A 17891-nucleotide genomic window follows, 5' to 3' on the forward strand; every position below is an offset into this window, starting at 1 on the left:
ATTGAGGACTCGTCCTCAATTTTTACCTAAGGTGGTGTCTTTGTTTCATATGAACCAACCTATAGTGGTGCCCGTGGCTACGAGTGACTTGGAGGATTCCATGTCCCTGGATGTAGTCAGGGCCTTAAAAATTTATGTAGCCAGGACGGCTAGAATTAGGAAAACAGATGCATTGTTTGTCCTGTATGCTGCCAACAAGATTGGCGCGCCTGCTTCGAAGCAGACTATTGCTCGCTGGATCTGTAACACGATCCAGCAGGCTTATGTTACGGCTGGATTGCCGTTACCGCATTCAGTAAAGGCCCATTCCACTAGGAAGGTGGGCTCTTCTTGGACGGCTACCCGGGGCGTCTCGGCATTACAGCTTTGCCGAGCAGCAACTTGGTCGGGGTCAAACACTTTTGCTTAATTCTACAGGTTTGATACCCTGGCTGATGAGGACCTAGCGTTTGCTCAGTCGGTGCTGCAGAGTCATCCGCACCCTCCCGCCCGATTGGGAGCTTTGGTATAAACCCCATGGTCCCCAGCATCCTCTAGGACGTAAGAGAAAATAAGATTTTAAACCTACCGGTAAATCTTTTTCTCCTAGTCCGTAGAGGATGCTGGGCGCCCGTCCCAGTGCGGAAAATCTGCAAGACTTGTATATAGTTATTGCTTACATAAGGGTTATGTTACAGTTAGAATCGGTTTTGGACCGATACTGTTGTTTTGTTCATACTGTTAACTGGTTATGTGTATTCCAGGTTATATGGTATGATTGATGTGGGCTGGTATGAATCTTGCCCTTAGATTAACAAAATCCTTTCCTCGTATTGTCCATCTCCTCTGGGCACAGTTCTCTAACTGAGGTCTGGAGGAGGGGCATAGAGGGAGGAGCCAGTGCACACCATACTAGAAAGTTCTTTTAGGTGCCCATGTCTCCTGCGGAGCCTGTCTATACCCCATGGTCCTTACGGAGTCCCCAGCATCCTCTACGGACTAGGAGAAAAAGATTTACCGGTAGGTTTAAAATCTTATTTTTTTTACCGTTAACTCCATGTTTATATAAAAAAAACCCTGCCTGGACAGACCATGCATTAAAGTGCTGTCCTGGCGAGTAGATAACCTATTCATTTGCATAAGATGTTAAGTTATTACATGCACAGGTATGGTAAGGAGCCCATACACCAGCAATCACAAAAACTACACTACAGATAGTTTTCAATGATTTGCAGATCGTTTTCAGCAAGTACAGATCTGCCAATCTTAAAAGGCTCATCATTTTACTAGTAATGGTCTTCAAATCTGCTGCTTGTTACTATACTCTAGCAATCTACAGCCCCAACTGATCTGTGAAATTAAACATGTTTAAAAATCTGATTTAGCAATTCCAATCAATTTTTGTTCTGAATCTGTGAACCCCATACATTGCAGATTGATTGACCACAATCATCTGCAAAATACCAAAGTGCCCCAATTGATTGCTGATGTATGGGGCCTTTAGGCTACGAGGATGACTGGGGGGAGGAGCCAATGGAGCACTGCACTCTGGGAGTAAGCACAGAAGGGTCTCTTCCCTGTCTTTCTGCTAAATAACATGGAGAAATCAGTGGTGGTAATACAATTAAGCACGCTTTTGAATAGCGCCGGAAATGAGTCCTTGAGCTATTTAATTAGCCATAGTGCTCCCCGTACTTAAGTCTGCAGATGCAGGTTACCATACCTAAAGAATACTGTTTAGTCACAGTAAACTGCATTCTCCAATATAAGTGCCAGTTTTGTGATGCTATAAGCGAGGGTGGTAAGCCTGGAGCTCACATTGCAGCACTAGTTTTGCACTTCGGGAGAAATTCGCATGTAATTGAATATGTCTGTGCACTCATTCCCGGTACTGTTCAATAGCGCATTTAGTTGAATTCCCTCTAGTGATATCTGCATGAGAAACAATCTGTATTTCTCAAGCTAAATTGCAGGAGAAAAGTGGTTTATGCCTCTTCCAAATTGTTTACTTTGTTGTACTGAACGGGCATATAGTATCAGAGTCGCTGACATCAACAGAAGACAAGGGGCCTAATTCAGGTCCTGTCAATTCTGAGTCGCATATCGCGAAATACCAGTGTTTGGTATTTTGCATATGCAACAGTTCCATACTACGCGCTTGCAGTACAAGTCCTGTGTCGTTGGAGCACTACGGCTGCAAATTTCACTAGAGTGACAGTCTGCAGCCATTTGGGGGGTGGAGGGTATATGATGACATACTGAGGATTGTCGCCACCATTTTGGGTAGTGCCGAGATATCCTGTGACATTGAATTGTGTTTGCATCACATACAGGATTCTGCTGGGTTCATGGTGGAGGCCATGAAGGACCTTGGCATGCTGAATGCGATGGCTACTTCCATGGCAGTTTCAGCACGCAGAGGATTCTGGCTACGCCAATGGACTGCGGATGCAGAATCCAAGAAAAGTGTGGAGAACCTACCCTTCACAGGGCAGGATCTGTTTGGGGACGCAGTGGATGCATGGACCTCCACGGCAACTGCGGGTAAGTCAACCTTTCTCCCCTCAGCAGCACCACCGACTAGGAAATGTTATCCTACATCTACACTGCAGTTCTTTCAGACCGCAAAATGTAAAAAATCCAAGTCCCATTCTAGCTTCTTTAGAGGTGGTCGGGAAAAATATAGAAAACCTGCACCAACAGGTTCTCAGGAACAGAAACCAGATTCTGCTTCCTCAAAATCTTCAGCATGACGGTGGACCTCCCAGCCTGGAGATTGGGCAGGTGGGAGCGAGACTAAAAGATTTCAGTCACATCTGGGTGTCATCATGCCTAGACCCCTGGGTGACAAACATTGTTACCCAGGGCTACAGACTGGAGTTTCAGGAACTCCCACCTCACAGATTCTTCAAATCAGGCTTACCAGTTTCGCTGACAGAAAGTGCTATCCTGCAGGAAGCCATTCAAAAATTGGTCCGAACAAATGTTATTGTTCAAATTCCACCTCACCTAAAACACAAGGGTTATTGCTCAAACCTGTTTGTGGTACCAAAACCGGACGGTTCGGTAAGGCCAATATTAAACCTAAAGTCATTGAACCCTTACTTGAAGAAATTCAAATTCAAGATGGAGTCTCTGAGAGCGGTGATCTCAGGTCTGGAAGAGGGGGAATTCCTAGTATCCCTGGATATCAAGGATGCGTACCTTCACATTCCGATCTGGCCGCCTCACCAGGCTTATCTCCGATTTGCATTGCTGGATTGTCACTATCAGTTTCAGGCACTGCCTTTTGGCCTCTCCACACGGGTGGATCCTGAACCTTCCAAAGTCACATTTGGAGCCGACAAGGAGACTGCCCTTCCTGGGGATGATACTCGACACGGAAGTGCAGCGGGTGTTTCTGCCAGTGGAGAAAGGGTTGGTGATCCAATCAATGGTTCGGGATGTCTTGAAGCCAGCCCAGGTGTCGGTTCATCAGTGCATTCGCCTTCTGGGGCAGATGGTTGCCTCCTACGAGGCTCTACAATACGGAAGATTACATGCAAGGTTCTTCCAGCTGGATCTCCTGGACAAGTGGTCAGAATCACACCTTCACATGCATTGGCGGATACGCCTGTCACCGAAAGCCAGAATTTAACTCCTCTGGTGGCTGCACCTACTCGAGGGCCGCAGGTTCAGAATTGGATCCTTCTAATCCCGGATGCTAGTCTCAGAGGTTGGGGTGCGGTCACCCAAGGGGAGAACTTCCAAGGAAGTTGGTCAAGTCTGGAATTCATCCTTCCGATAAACATTCTGGATCTAAAGGCCATATACAACGGCCTTTTTCAAGCGGCGCATTTTTTGCAAGATCGAGCCATTCAGGTTCAGTCGAACAATGTAACGGCTGTGTCCTACATAAACCAACAGGGCAGAACGAAGAGCAGAGCGGCAATATCAGAGGTAACAAGAATCCTCCTCTGGGCAGAATAGCACGCAGTCGCGCTATCAGCAATCTTCATTCCGGGCGTGGACAACTGGGAAGCGGACTTCCTCAGCAGACACATCCAGGAGAATGGGGCCTCCACCCAGAGGTGTTCGCAGAGGTGATAAGCCGATGGGGTGTTCCTCAGGTAAATATGATGGCTTCTCGCCTCAACAAGATGCTTCAGAGGTACTGTTCCAGGTAGAGAGACCCACATGCAGAGGCGGTGGATGCACTGTAACTCCGTGGGTGTTCCAGTCAGTGTATGTGTTCCCTCCACTTCCACTCATCCCAAGGATTCTCAAAGTAATAAAAAGAACAAGAGTTCAGGCGATCCTCATTGCTCCGGACTGGCCAAGAAGGGCTTGGTACGCGGATATTCTGGAATTACTGCTGGAGGATCCGAGGCCTCTCCTCTTCGCGAGTACCTTCTACAACGGGCCGTTTGCCTATCAAGACTTACCACGGCTACGTTTGACGGCATGGAGGTTGAACGCCAGATCTTAGCTCGGAAAGGCATGCCGAACAAAGTCATTCCTACTCTGATTCAAGCCAGGAAGTGTATAATGTCTAAGCATTACCATCGAATATGGAAAGTCATTCCTACTCTGATTCAAGCTAGGAAGGGTGTAACGTCTAAGCATTAACATCGAATATGGAAAAAGTATGTGTCTTGGTGTGAATCCAAGAAGTTTCCTACGGTGGAGTTTCAACTAGGACGGTTTCTCCTCTTTCTACAAGCAGGTGTGGATGTGGGCCTACGCTTGGGCTCCATAAAGGTCCAGATTTCGGCCTTGTCCATTTTCTTCCAGAAACAATTGGATGCCCTCCCTGAGGTTCAGACATTCTTGAAGGGGTTCTGCACATCCAACCACCCTTTTTGCCTCCTACGGCACCTTGGGATCTTAATGTGGTGCTGCACTTCCTGCAGTCGGATTGGTTCGAACCTTTGCAGGAGGTGGACGTCAAGTTTCTTACGTGGAAGGCGGTCACACTGTTGGCATTGGCATCTGCTAGACGTGTGTCAGAATTGGGGGCATTGTCATGCAAGAGCACCTACTTGATTTTCCATAAAGATAGGGAAGAGCTCAGAATGCGTCAGCAATTTCTTCCGAAGGTTGTGTCAGCTTTTCATATCAACCAACCTATTAGTGGTGCCAATGGCTACTGACTCCTCAATTACCTCAGAGTCCTTGGATGTGGTGAGGGCTTTGAAAATTTATGTGAAGAGAACTTCTCATCACAGGAAGTCGGACGCTTTATTTGTCCTTTATGATCCCAACAAGGTTGGGTGTCCTGCTCCTAAGCAGACGATTTCTCGCTGGATCAGGTTTACTATCCAGCATGCTTATTCAATGGCAGGCTTGCCGTGTCCAAAATCTGTTAAGGCCCACTCTACTCGTGAAGTGGGTTCTGCCTGGGCGGCTGCCCGGGGTGTCTCGGCTTTACAGTTATGTCGAGCAGCTACTTGGTCTGGGTCGAACTCGTTTGCTAAGTTCTACTAGTTGATACTTTGGCCTCTTCGGACCTAAAGTTTGGTCAATCTGTTCGGCAGGAACCTCAGCACTCTCCCTCCCGTACTGGGAGCTTTGGTACATCCCCATGATACTAAATGGACCCCAGCATCCTCTAGGACGTAAGAGAAAATAGGATTTTAATTACCTACCGGTAAATCCTTTTCTCGTAGTCCGTAGAGGATGCTGGTCACCCGCCCTGTGCTTCATATTCCTGCATTGTTACTTGGTTCAGTATTGTTGTTTCAGCCGTTGCTGAATTATTCCAAGTTGGTTAGCTTGGCTTTCCTTTTTGTTATGTGTAAGCTGGTGTGAATCTCACCACTATCTGTGTATTTCCTTCTCTCAAAGTATGTCCGTCTCCTCGGGCACAGTTTCTAAACTGAGTCTTTAGGAGGGGCATAGAGGGAGGAGCCAGCCCACAGTATTAAACTATTAAAGTGCCAGTGGCTCCCAAAGGACCCGTCTATACCCCATGATACTAAATGGACCCCTGCATCCTCTACGGACTACGAGAAAAGGATTTACCGGTAGGTAATTAAAATCCTATTTATTATAGACTCCACAGTACACGGTGGTGAAGTCCAGCATAGGGGATAAGGCGCTGACCTGTAGCCCCTCCCCTAGCTCCGGGCGCCATCTACTGCAGGTGTTCCTGCCCTGGAGCTGCAGTTCACTCTCCCTAACTCCCTGACTGAGATGTTGGCGCCATCTTCACTACTAGCTGGGCTGATCTCCGGGACTGCAGGGCTCTGTCTCCTCTGTAAAGCCGCCTGTCTCATCAGAGCTGTGCTTTTACAAACACTTAAGTATTCTACATGTCATTTTAGGCAATGTTAGTTAAGAACAAGTGTACTGCTATCTGAATATTCAGTACAAATATTCTGTGATATACATCCTGTATCTACTGTGCATTGTTATATCTATATACATACATATTTATATGTAGTTTTACTAGTCCAGTGCAGTTTTATTGGTTTATCTGTAATAACTTCTGCATTGTACCTGTGACTGTGTGTACCTGTAGCTGCTGTGTGGATTCCATTCTTGTGTATCACTATATTCTGTACCCTGGGTCGCTAGGTGCGTCAGGGTCTCATATATATATATATATATATAAACTACACAGGGTACACTGTTTTGTATTTTTCTCTGTGTTTCAGTCACCTCATACCGCTTAAATCCTGTTTGTGCTCGGTATTTCCTGTCACATAACACAGAAGGTTATTTGCAGGTATTGTATTTGTCTGGCTATTTTGTACTGTCATGCTCTAAGGCTACATTCCCTATAATGTCTGCCACACAGGGCGGGAAATCCGCTGATGCTCCTGCATCATGCAGTGCTGGCACCACTGATATACCTGAGGGGGAAGTTTTAGCTACTGGTTTAGGTACATCTCCCAGCCAACCCACAGCACCTGTGGCCACTCAGGAACCACCCTGGGAAGCATTTTCAAATATGCTATCTACGCTGGTATCACGTCTCACGCCCTCTGTGGACCCTCCTGTGCCATTACAGCCACATACTATCCCTGTGGTGAACCCGCCATGGACGGATTCACTATCTACCCAGGTGCAAAGATCTTTGATTGCTCAACCTACTCCTCGCCCCTCGAAAGGAGCCAATCAACTCCTCCCAATCAACTAATATTTTGGATAATTCTTCTGATGAAGATGGGGAATATACTGATCCTTCAGACACTGATACAGTTGCTTCTGATGAGGAATCTACAACACAGGTTGATGTTCCTGACCTAGTGGAGGTTATTAAGCTGATTCTCCAAATGGGGGATGACACTGAGCCCACTCCTACATCTAAGAAACCTGATAAATTCAAACGTCAGAAGGTTGCTAAGATAGTCTTACCACACTCTGACCATCTAATTGACATACGTCAGGAATCCTGGGCGTCCCCAGGAAAGAAATTTTCCCTGTCTAAAAAGATGCTAGCTCGTTATACTATCCCTGCGTAGTTGAGTAACAAGTGGGAAACTCCACCGCCGGTGGACTCTCATGTCGCCCGTCTTGTGGTGTCCTCGACTCTGCCTGTCACCTCGCTGAAGGAACCGACGGATAAGCGTGTGGAGGGTTGCCTGAAGTCTTACCAGTGCTGTGCTTAGACCCACTATGGCAGCCTCTTGGGCTGCAAAAGGAATTGAAGCTTGGGTTCAGGCAATTGAGGAGGAGCTACCTTAGAATTTCTCTGACACTGCCAGACAGTATTTGTCTTATATTACCACAGCCTCCCACTATATTCAGGAGGAGGCAGCCACTGACGCAGGTGTAAAGGCGGCCAAGGCATCTACTACGTCTATCCTGGCTCGTCGAATTATGTGGTTGAGGTCCTGGAAGGTGGACCTGGACTCCAAAAAGACCTTGGAGGTGCTCCCTTTTAAGGTAGACATCCTATTTGGGGAGGATCTGAACAAGATCGTAACTGACTTGGCTACGGCCAAGACTGCGTGTCTCTCAAACACTAATCCTTCTGCTCCGAAGGCTAAGACTACCACCTTTCATTCCTTTCTCACCTCCAGGGAAAGCAAAGGGTCAAATGTATCAGCGACAGGCTCGTGCTTCCAAAACCACTAACCCTAAATCTAAACAATCCTGGGCCTCCCGTCAGCCTGGTTTCAAACAGGACAAGCCTGTTGCATGACGGGGAGTGGGAGGCCGACTTCTGCAGTTCGCCCAGGTCTGGTTAAAGACCACTTCGGATGCCTGTGTGCAGGAAGTTGTCTCTCACGTGTACACAATCTCTTTCAAGAAATGTCCTCCACGCCAGTTTTGCACAACAGTTATCCCTGCGGATCCGTTAAAAGTGCAAGCTCTACACTCGCTTGCACAATCCCTCCTGGATACAGGAGTGGTAGTGCCGGTCCCTCTGTCTCAGAGAGGCAGGGGATACTATTCAACCTTGTTTCTAGTCCCGAAACCGAATGGGTCCTTCCGGCCTATACTCAACCTCAAATCATTGAACAAGTTTGTGAGAGTGTCCAAGTTCTGTATGGAAACTCTGCGCTCTATAGTACTGGCCATGGAACCCGAGGATTATATGGTTTCCAAGGACATACAGGATGCTTACCTGCACATTCCTATTGCTATATCGCATCAGCAATATCTGCGGTTTGCTGTTTGCTACATATCAACTCCAGGCACTGCCTTTTGGATTGGCCATGGCCCCTCGGATATTCACCAAGGTCATGGCTATGATGATGGCTCTTCTCCACCGTCAGGGAATCAGGATCCTGTCGTATCTGTACAATTTGCTGATCCTGGCGAACTCCCAAGATATTCTCCTCAGTCATCTGGAACTGACGGTCCAATTCCTACAGGCCCACGGGTGGCTCATCAACTGGAAAAAGTCCTCACTGGTCCCTGCTCGGAGCATGGTGCACCTGGGGGCACTACTGGACACACACAACCAAAGATTGTTTCTCTCTCCAGAGAAAGTCCTGAAACTTCAGGACAGGATCAGATATTTCCTCTCTCGCCCAAGAGTGTCGATACACTCGGCGATGCACGTACTAGGCCCCATGGTCTCGGCTTTCGACATTGTGGAGTACGCTCAATTTCACTCCCGCCCTCTGCAGAGGTTAATCCTTTCCGAATAGGACTGCCTGCCTCAACAGATCAGGTTTCAAATGATATCCTTGACTCCGGAGGTCCGTCTGTCACTAAGCTGGAGGCTACAGGACCAACAGCTGAGCAGGGGCCGTCCCTTCTGGATCTCCACCTGGGTCCTCCTGATGACGGACGCCAGTCTGCGGGGTTGGGGCATGGTGTTGGAGCAACACTCTCTCCAGAGTCGGTGGCCCAGGGAGGAATCCCTCCTCCCGATAAACATTCTGGAATTGCTGGCAGTGTTCAATGCGCTGTCACTAGCCCTGCCTCTGGTACAGAACATGCCTGTTCAAGTACAATCAGACAACGCCACCACGGTGGCATACATAAATCATCAAGGCGGCACTCAAAGCCGCATAGTGATGCTGGAAGTATAAAAAATCCTCTGTTGGGCGAAACGCCATCTGCCAGTGATATCTGCAGTGTTCATCCCCGGAGTCTTCAACTGGGAAGCGGATCTCCTCAGTCGTCAGGACGTTCACGCCGGAGAGTGGAGTCTTTATCCGGAAGTCTTTCAACTCTTAGTGGACAAGTGGGGCCTACCAGATGTGGACCTGATGGCGTCTCGACACAATCACAAGGTACCTATCTTCGGATCAAGGACAAGGGATCCTCAAGCAGCATTCGTGGATGCACTGGCAATTCCATGGAACTTTCGGCTGCCATACGTGTTATCTCCAGTGTCACTCCTGCCCAGGATTCTTTGGAAGTTCAAGCAAGAAAGAAGAATACTACTTCTAGTCGCTCCAGCGTGGCCCAGAAGGCATTGATTCTCAGACCTGCAGCGTCTATCGATAGAACGTCCTCTTCTACTTCCTCAACGCCGAGACCATCCTCGTTCAGGGTCCTTGTGTCTACCCGGACCTGGCCAGACTGGCTTTGACGGCGTGGCTCTTGAAGCATCACTCCTGAAAGCTCGGATTTATTACAGGGTTTGGAATTCTTACTTCACCTGTTGTGCTGCTAAGAATTATGATTCATACAAATTCAGTACTTTCTTTTTCATCCACTAGGGGTCACTGGAGTACTCTTGGGATATGGACGGTTCCACTGGAACTAGGCACTGAATAGTTAAACTTTGACTATATCTCCCCTCCATATTCCAGAGTACCTCAGTGTTTTTTCGGTGCTCACAGAGCAACTAGGCTTGTGGAAGTGGATCCACAATTATTGATTTTTTCTTTGATTATTTTTTGAAAACATCCCTTTCCCCCTTCCAAGAAGGCGAGGGTCTGGGATAGGAAAGCTGCTGAAGCAGCTGTGGGTGTCAGACCTCTCTAGAAGAGCTCCCTCACTACCACGTGCAGGTCACCTGCAGTAAAAGGCTGACAGTGCTTACAGAGAAGCCCCGTCATTGCCCTCACCACAGGGTCCAGGTATGTTGAACGGGGCGGTCAGCTCACGCTGCCGCCCTGCTGTGTGGGATACTGTGTGTGTGTGTGTGTGTGTGTGTGGCCGCCGGCCGCTGCCTTCTGCCGCCCGCCGCCGCTTCCAGCGCCGCTGTTTATGCTGTGTCCCCCGCCGCTCTGAGCCGCGCCGTCCACGTTGATTTATGCATAGGCCGCTCCACGGCTCTATGCAGCGCGCTCCCCGGCCCGGCTCCGTGTATAGAGAACAATACACGGAGCACGGGGGGGGGGGGGGGGCACACAAATGTGAGTAACTTTGATGCCACAGTGATGTTCCCTGCACACAGAAATGTCAGGGTCACTGGATAAAATCTCATGATTCAACTCTTGTTGATAAAAGAAGTATGTTTACTAGAATACAGCAGCGCTGCATGTGTATTACAATAGGCTATTAAGTCTTGTTAAACAGGATACATGTTGCTCATATATGTGCATGAATGCAACGTAGTATGTTAATTAAATTACATAATTATAAGTCTGCATATTTAACCATTTTTCCTGTTGTTTTTCCAGAATTTCCTGTATTACATCTCTCCTCCATTGAAGGCGCAGGGGTGTTAAGGGGAATTTGGAACCAGGCATATTGCTGACGTGTACTGCACTTGGCCAGATATATATTTGTAAAGACACCTTAGTGCTATTTACTGAGTCGCGCAGGTTGTATTTTGTATTGTCTGTCGGTATAATGAGTAAGACACCAGCAAAGACTATTATTCTTATCATAACTGTGTATAATGATATTATCCCAAAGACTGCAAATCTGAATCATGGCTGTGGTCAGCCAAATACTGGCTTTGTTCACTGTTGTAAAGTAAGATGTGTTATACAATTGGTCAGCACATGGTGATTATAAAACAGTATCTGTGGAGCACTGCAAGCATTGTGAGTTCAGGCTCTCCTGCAGCAGCTTTGCTTAATTCACTTAGCCACACCACAATTGGATACGCCCGATTTCATCTGATCGTGGAGGCTAAGCAGTGTTGGGCCACCTGGGAATACAAGGTGCTGTAGGTATTTTTAAATCTACAGCCACACCACACTGGATTCGGGACCCATTAACTAAGCTGCGGTTAAGCAGCAGACTTCTCAGGTTTTTAAGCCTGTGAGTGGTCACATTTAGTTTCAGACTTCTAAGAATTATTATACTTCTGAATCAGGATATATCTGGATATATGTATATGGGTATATAATATATATGTGTATGTGTGTATGTATGCATATATGAAATATATATATATTTACAAGGTCTGAGTATGTGTGAATATACATGGTTGTATATGTGTATATATGTGTATATATATATATATATATATATATATATATATAATATGCTGACATTAAAAATCTTTTTTGGCAAGACTACAGTGACGCAATTGGTCGGCACACAGTGCTTATTAAACAGTATCTGTTGAGCACTGCAAACATTGTGAGGTCAGGCCTCACCTCCCCAGATCCCCAGTGGCCTAATGGATAGGACACTGCCCTCCTAAACCAGGGATTGTGAGTTCAGGTACCATCTGGATTGCAAGTCACTACAGCAACCATTTCATCACCAGAGTTGATGTTTAAACAGCAGCTTTTGCTTATTATTTTCACAGGTGGCTCTGTAGCCAAGTGGTTAGGCTTCCCGCCCACAGTGAACATTGTGATTGCATGGACACTGGTTCAGTTTCTGGTTTAACAGGTTTAATATATATATATATATATATTTCTCTATCGTCCTAAGTGGATGCTGGGGTTCCTGAAAGGACCATGGGGAATAGCGGCTCCGCAGGAGACAGGGCACAAAAAAGTAAAGCTTTTACCAGATCAGGTGGTGTGCACTGGCTCCTCCCCCTATGACCCTCCTCCAGACTCCAGTTAGATTTTGTGCCCGAACGAGAAGGGTGCAATCTAGGTGGCTCTCCTAAAGAGCTGCTTAGAGAAAGTTTAGCTTAGGTTTTTTACTTTACAGTGAGTCCTGCTGGCAACAGGATCACTGCAACGAGGGACTTAGGGGAGAAGTAGTGAACTCACCTGCGTGCAGAGTGGATTTGCTGCTTGGCTACTGGACACTAGCTCCAGAGGGACGATCACAGGTACAGCCTGGATGGTCACCGGAGCCGCGCCGCCGGCCCCCTTGCAGACGCTGAAGAGAGAAGAGGTCCAAAATCGGCGGCTGAAGACTCCTGAGTCTTCATAAAGGTAGCGCACAGCACTGCAGCTGTGCGCCATTTTCCTCTCAGCACACTTCACACAACAGTCACTGAGGGTGCAGAGCGCTGGGGGGGGCGCTCTGAGAGGCAAATAAAAACCTTATTAGAGGCAAAAAATACCTCACATATAGCCCACAGAGGCTATATGGAGATATTTAACCCCTGCCTAACTTCAAAAATAGCGGGAGACGAGCCCGCCGAAAAAGGGGCGGGGCCTATCTCCTCAGCACACAGCGCCATTTTCTCTCACAGAAAAGCTGGAGAGAAGGCTCCCAGGCTCTCCCCTGCACTGCACTACAGAAACAGGGTTAAAACAGAGAGGGGGGGCACTGATTTTGGCGATATTGTATATATATAAAAGATGCTATAAGGGAGAAACACTTATATAAGGTTGTCCCTATATAATTATAGCGTTTTTGGTGTGTGCTGGCAGACTCTCCCTCTGTCTCCCCAAAGGGCTAGTGGGTCCTGTCCTCTGTCAGAGCATTCCCGGTGTGTGTGCTGTGTGTCGGTACGTGTGTGTCGACATGTATGAGGACGATGTTGGTGAGGAGGCGGAGAAATTGCCTGTAATGGTGATGTCACTCTCTAGGGAGTCGACACCGGAATGGATGGCTTATTTAGAGAATTACGTGAGAATGTCAACACGCTGCAAGGTCGGTTGACGACATGAGACGGCCGACAATCTATTAGGACCGGTCCAGGCGTCTCAGAAACACCGTCAGGGGTTTTTAAAAAACGCCCATTTACCTCAGTCGGTCGACACAGACACAGACACGGACACTGAATACAGTGTCGACGGTGAATAAACAAACGTATTTCTCATTAGGGCCACACGTTAAGGGCAATGAAGGAGGTGTTACGTGTTTCTGATACTACAAGTACCACAAGAAAGGGTATTATGTGGGAGTGAAAAAACTACCTGTAGTTTTTCCTGAATCAGATAAAATAAAATGAAGTGTGTGATGATGCGTAGGGTTACCCCGATAGCAAATATTGGCGTTATACCCTTTCCCGCCAGAAATTAGGGTACGTTGGGAAACACCCCTTAGGGTGATAAGGCGCTCACACGCTTATCAAGTGGCGTTACCGTCTGCAGATACGGCCGCCCTCAAGGAGCCAGCTGATAGGAAGCTGGAAAAATATCCTAAAAAGTATATACACACATACGGTGGTTATACTGCGACCAGCGATCGCCATCAGCCTGGAGATGCAGTGCTGGGTTGGCTTGGTCGGATTCCCTGACTGAAAATATTTTATTCATGTACAGCATTTAATAGGATGCATTCTATATATATGTATGTGAGATGCACAGAGGGATATTTGCTCTCTGGCATCAAGATAAGTGCGTTGTCCATATCTCCCAGAAGATGTCAGGGACACGACAGTGGTCAGGTGATACAGATCCCATACGGCAGATGGAAGTATTGCTGTATAAAGGGAAGGAGTTATTTGGGGGTCGGTCCATCGGACCTGGGGACCACAGCAACAGCTGGGAAATCCAACCTTTTTTACCCCAAGTTACATCTCAGCTAAAAAAGACACCGTCTTTTCAGCCTCAATCTTTCCTTTCCCATGAGGGCATGCAGGCAAAAGGCCAGTCATATCTGCCCAGACATAGAGGTAAGGGAAGTAGACTGCAGCAGGCAGCCCTTTCCCAGGAAAAGAAGCCCTCCACCGCGTCTGCCAAGTCCTCAGCATGACGCTGGGGCCGTGCAAGCGGACTCAAGGTGGGGGGGTAGTCTCAAGAGTCTCAGGGCGCAGTGGGATCACTCGCAAGTTGACCCCTAGATCGTACGAGTATTATCCCAGGGGTAAAGATTGGAGAGTCGAGACATCTTCTCCTCGCAGGTTCCTGAAGTCTGCTTTACCAACGGCTCCCTCCGACAGGGAGGCAGCATTGGAAACAATTCACAAGCTGTATATCCAGCAGGTGATAATCAAAGTACCCCTCCTACGACAAGGAAAAGGGTATTATTTTTCCACACTATATTGTGGTACTGAAGCCAGACGGCTTGGTGACACATAGTCTAAATCTAAAATGTTTTGAACACTTACATAAAAGGTTCAAATCGAGATAAAGTCACTCAGAGCAGTGATAGCGAACCGGAAAAAAGGGGACTATATGGTGTCCCTGGACATCAAGGATTACCTCCATGTCCAAATTTTGTCCTTCTCATCAAGGGTACCTCTGGTTCGTGGTACAGAACTGTCAATATCAGTTTCAGACGATGCCGTTTGAATTATCCACGGCACCCCGGGCCTTTTTACCAAGGTAATGGCCGAAAAGATGTTTCTTCAAAGAAAAAAGGCATCTAAATTATCCCTTACTTGCACGACCTAAAAAGGGCAAGTTCCAGAGAACAGTTGGAGGTCGGAAGAGCACTATCTAAAGTAGTTCTTCGACGGCACGACTGGATTCTAAATATTCCAAGAATCGCAGCTGTTTTCCGACGATACGTCTGCTGTTCCTAGGGATGATTCTGGACACGGTTCAGAAAAAGGTTTTTCTTCCCGAGGAAAAAGCCAAGGAGTTATCCGACCTGTCAGGAACCTCCTAAAACCAGGAAAGGTGTCTGTACATCAATGCACAAGAGTCCTGGGAAAAATGGTGGCTTTTTACGAAGCAATTCCATTCGGCAGATTCCATGCAAGAATTTTCCAAAGGGATCTGTTGGACAAATGGTCAGGGTCGCATCCTCAGATGCACCTGCGAATAACCCTGTCGCCAAGGACAAGGGTATATCTTCTGTGGTGGTTGCAAAAGGCTCATCTATTGGAGGGCCGCAGATTCGGCATACAGGATTTGATCCTGGTGACCACGGACGCCAGCCTGAGAGGTTGGGGAGCAGTCACACAAGGAAGAAACTTCCAGGGGGTATGGACGAACCTGGAAAAGTCTCTTCACATAAACATTCTGGTACTAAGAGCAATCTAAAATGCTCTAAGCCAGGCGGAACCACTCCTGCAAGGAAAACCGGTGTTGATTCAGTCGGACAACATCACGGCGGTCGCCCATGTAAACAGACAGGGCGGCACAAGAAGCAGGAGTGCAATGGCAGAAGCTACCAAGATTCTTCGCTGGGCGGAGAATCACGTAATAGCACTGTCAGCAGTGTTCTTCCCGGGCGTGGACAACTGGGAAGCAGACTTCCTCAGCAGACACGATATTCACCCGGGAGAGGGGGGTCTTCATCCAGAAGTCTTCCACATGCTAGTAAACTGTTGGGAAAGACCAATGGTAGACATGATGGCGTCTCGCCTCAACAAGAAACTGGACAAGTATTGCGCCAGGTCAAGAGATCCACAGGCAATAGCTGTGGACGCACTGGTAACACCTTGGGTGTACAAATCAGTATATGTGTTTCCTCCTCTGCCTCTCATACCAAAGGTATTGAAGATTATACGGTGAGGAGGAGTAAGAACAATACTAGTGGCTCCGGATTGGCCAAGAAGGACTTGGTACCCGGAACTTCAAGAGTTGGTCACGGACGACCCGTGCCCTCTACTTCTGAGAAGGGACCTGCTACAACAGGGTCCCTGTCTCTTTCAAGACTTACCGCGGCTGCGTTTGACGGCATGGCGGTTGAACGCCAGATCCTAAAAGGGAAAGGCATTCCAGAAGAAGTCATTCCTACCTTGATTAAGGCAAGGAAGGAAGTCACCGCGAAACATTATCACCGCATTTGGCGAAAATATGTCGCGTGGTGCGAGGATCGGAGTGTTCCGACGGAGGAATTTCAACTGGGTCGTTTCCTACATTTCCTACAATCAGGATTGTCTATGGGTCTCAAATTGAGATCTATTAAGGTTCAAATTTCGGCCCTGTCAATATTCTTCCAAAAAGAATTGGCCTCAGTTCCTGAGGTACAGACTTTTGTTAAAGGAGTACTGCATATACAGCCTCCTGTGGTGCCTCCGGTGGCACCGTGGGATCTAAATGTAGTTTTAGATTTCCTCAAATCCCATTGGTTTGAACCATTGAAAAAGGTGGATTTTAAATATCTCACATGGAAAGTGACTATGTTACTGGCCCTGGCTTCCGCCAGGAGAGTATCTGAATTGGCGGCTTTATCTTATAAAAGCCCTTATCTAATCTTCCATTCGGATAGGGCAGAACTGAGGACTCGTCCGCATTTTCTCCCTAAGGTGGTATCAGCGTTTCACCTGAACCAACCTATTGTGGTGCCTGCGGCCACTGGCGACTTGGAGGACTCCAAGTTGTTGGACGTTGTCAGAGCCTTAAAAATATACATTTCAAGGACGGCTGAAGTCAGAAAATCTGACTCGCTGTTGATACTATATGCACCCAACAAGTTGGGTGCCCCTGCTTCTAAGCAGACGATTGCTCGTTGGATTTGTAACACAATTCAACTTGCTCATTCTGTGGCAGGCCTGCCACAGCCTAAATCTGTTAAGGCCCATTCCACAAGGAAGGTGGGCTCATCTTGGGCGGCTGCCCGAGGGGTCTCGGCATTACAATTCTGCCGAGCAGCTACGTGGTCGGGGGAAAACACGTTTGTAAAATTCTACAAATTTGATACCCTGGCAAAAGAGGACTTGGAATTCTCTCATTCGGTGCTGCAGAGTCATCCGCACTCTCCCGCCCGTTTGGGAGCTTTGGTATAATCCCCATGGTCCTTTCAGGAACCCCAGCATCCACTTAGGACGATAGAGAAAATAAGAATTTACTTACCGATAATTCTATTTCTCGGAGTCCGTAGTGGATGCTGGGCGCCCATCCCAAGTGCGGATTATCTGCAATACTGTACATAGTTATTGTTAACAAATTCGGGTTATATTGTTAAGGAGCCATCTTTAAGAGGCTCTTTCTGTTATCATACTGTTAACTGGGTTTAGATCACAAGTTGTACGGTGTGATTGGTGTGGCTGGTATGAGTCTTACCCGGGATTCAAATTGCCTCCCTTATTGTGTACGCTCGTCCGGGCACAGTACCTAACTGGAGTCTGGAGGAGGGTCATAGGGGGAGGAGCCAGTGCACACCACCTGATCTGGTAAAAGCTTTACTTTTTTGTGCCCTGTCTCCTGCGGAGCCGCTATTCCCCATGGTCCTTTCAGGAACCCCAGCATCCACTACGGACTCCGAGAAATAGAATTATCGGTAAGTAAATTCTTATTATATATATATATATATATATATATATAAAATACAAAAAATAAAAAAAACATGGTGGGACACCATTTTTTTAC

The sequence above is a fragment of the Pseudophryne corroboree genome, chromosome 4 (genome assembly GCF_028390025.1).
Source record: "Pseudophryne corroboree isolate aPseCor3 chromosome 4, aPseCor3.hap2, whole genome shotgun sequence".
Lineage (NCBI taxonomy): Eukaryota > Metazoa > Chordata > Amphibia > Anura > Myobatrachidae > Pseudophryne > Pseudophryne corroboree.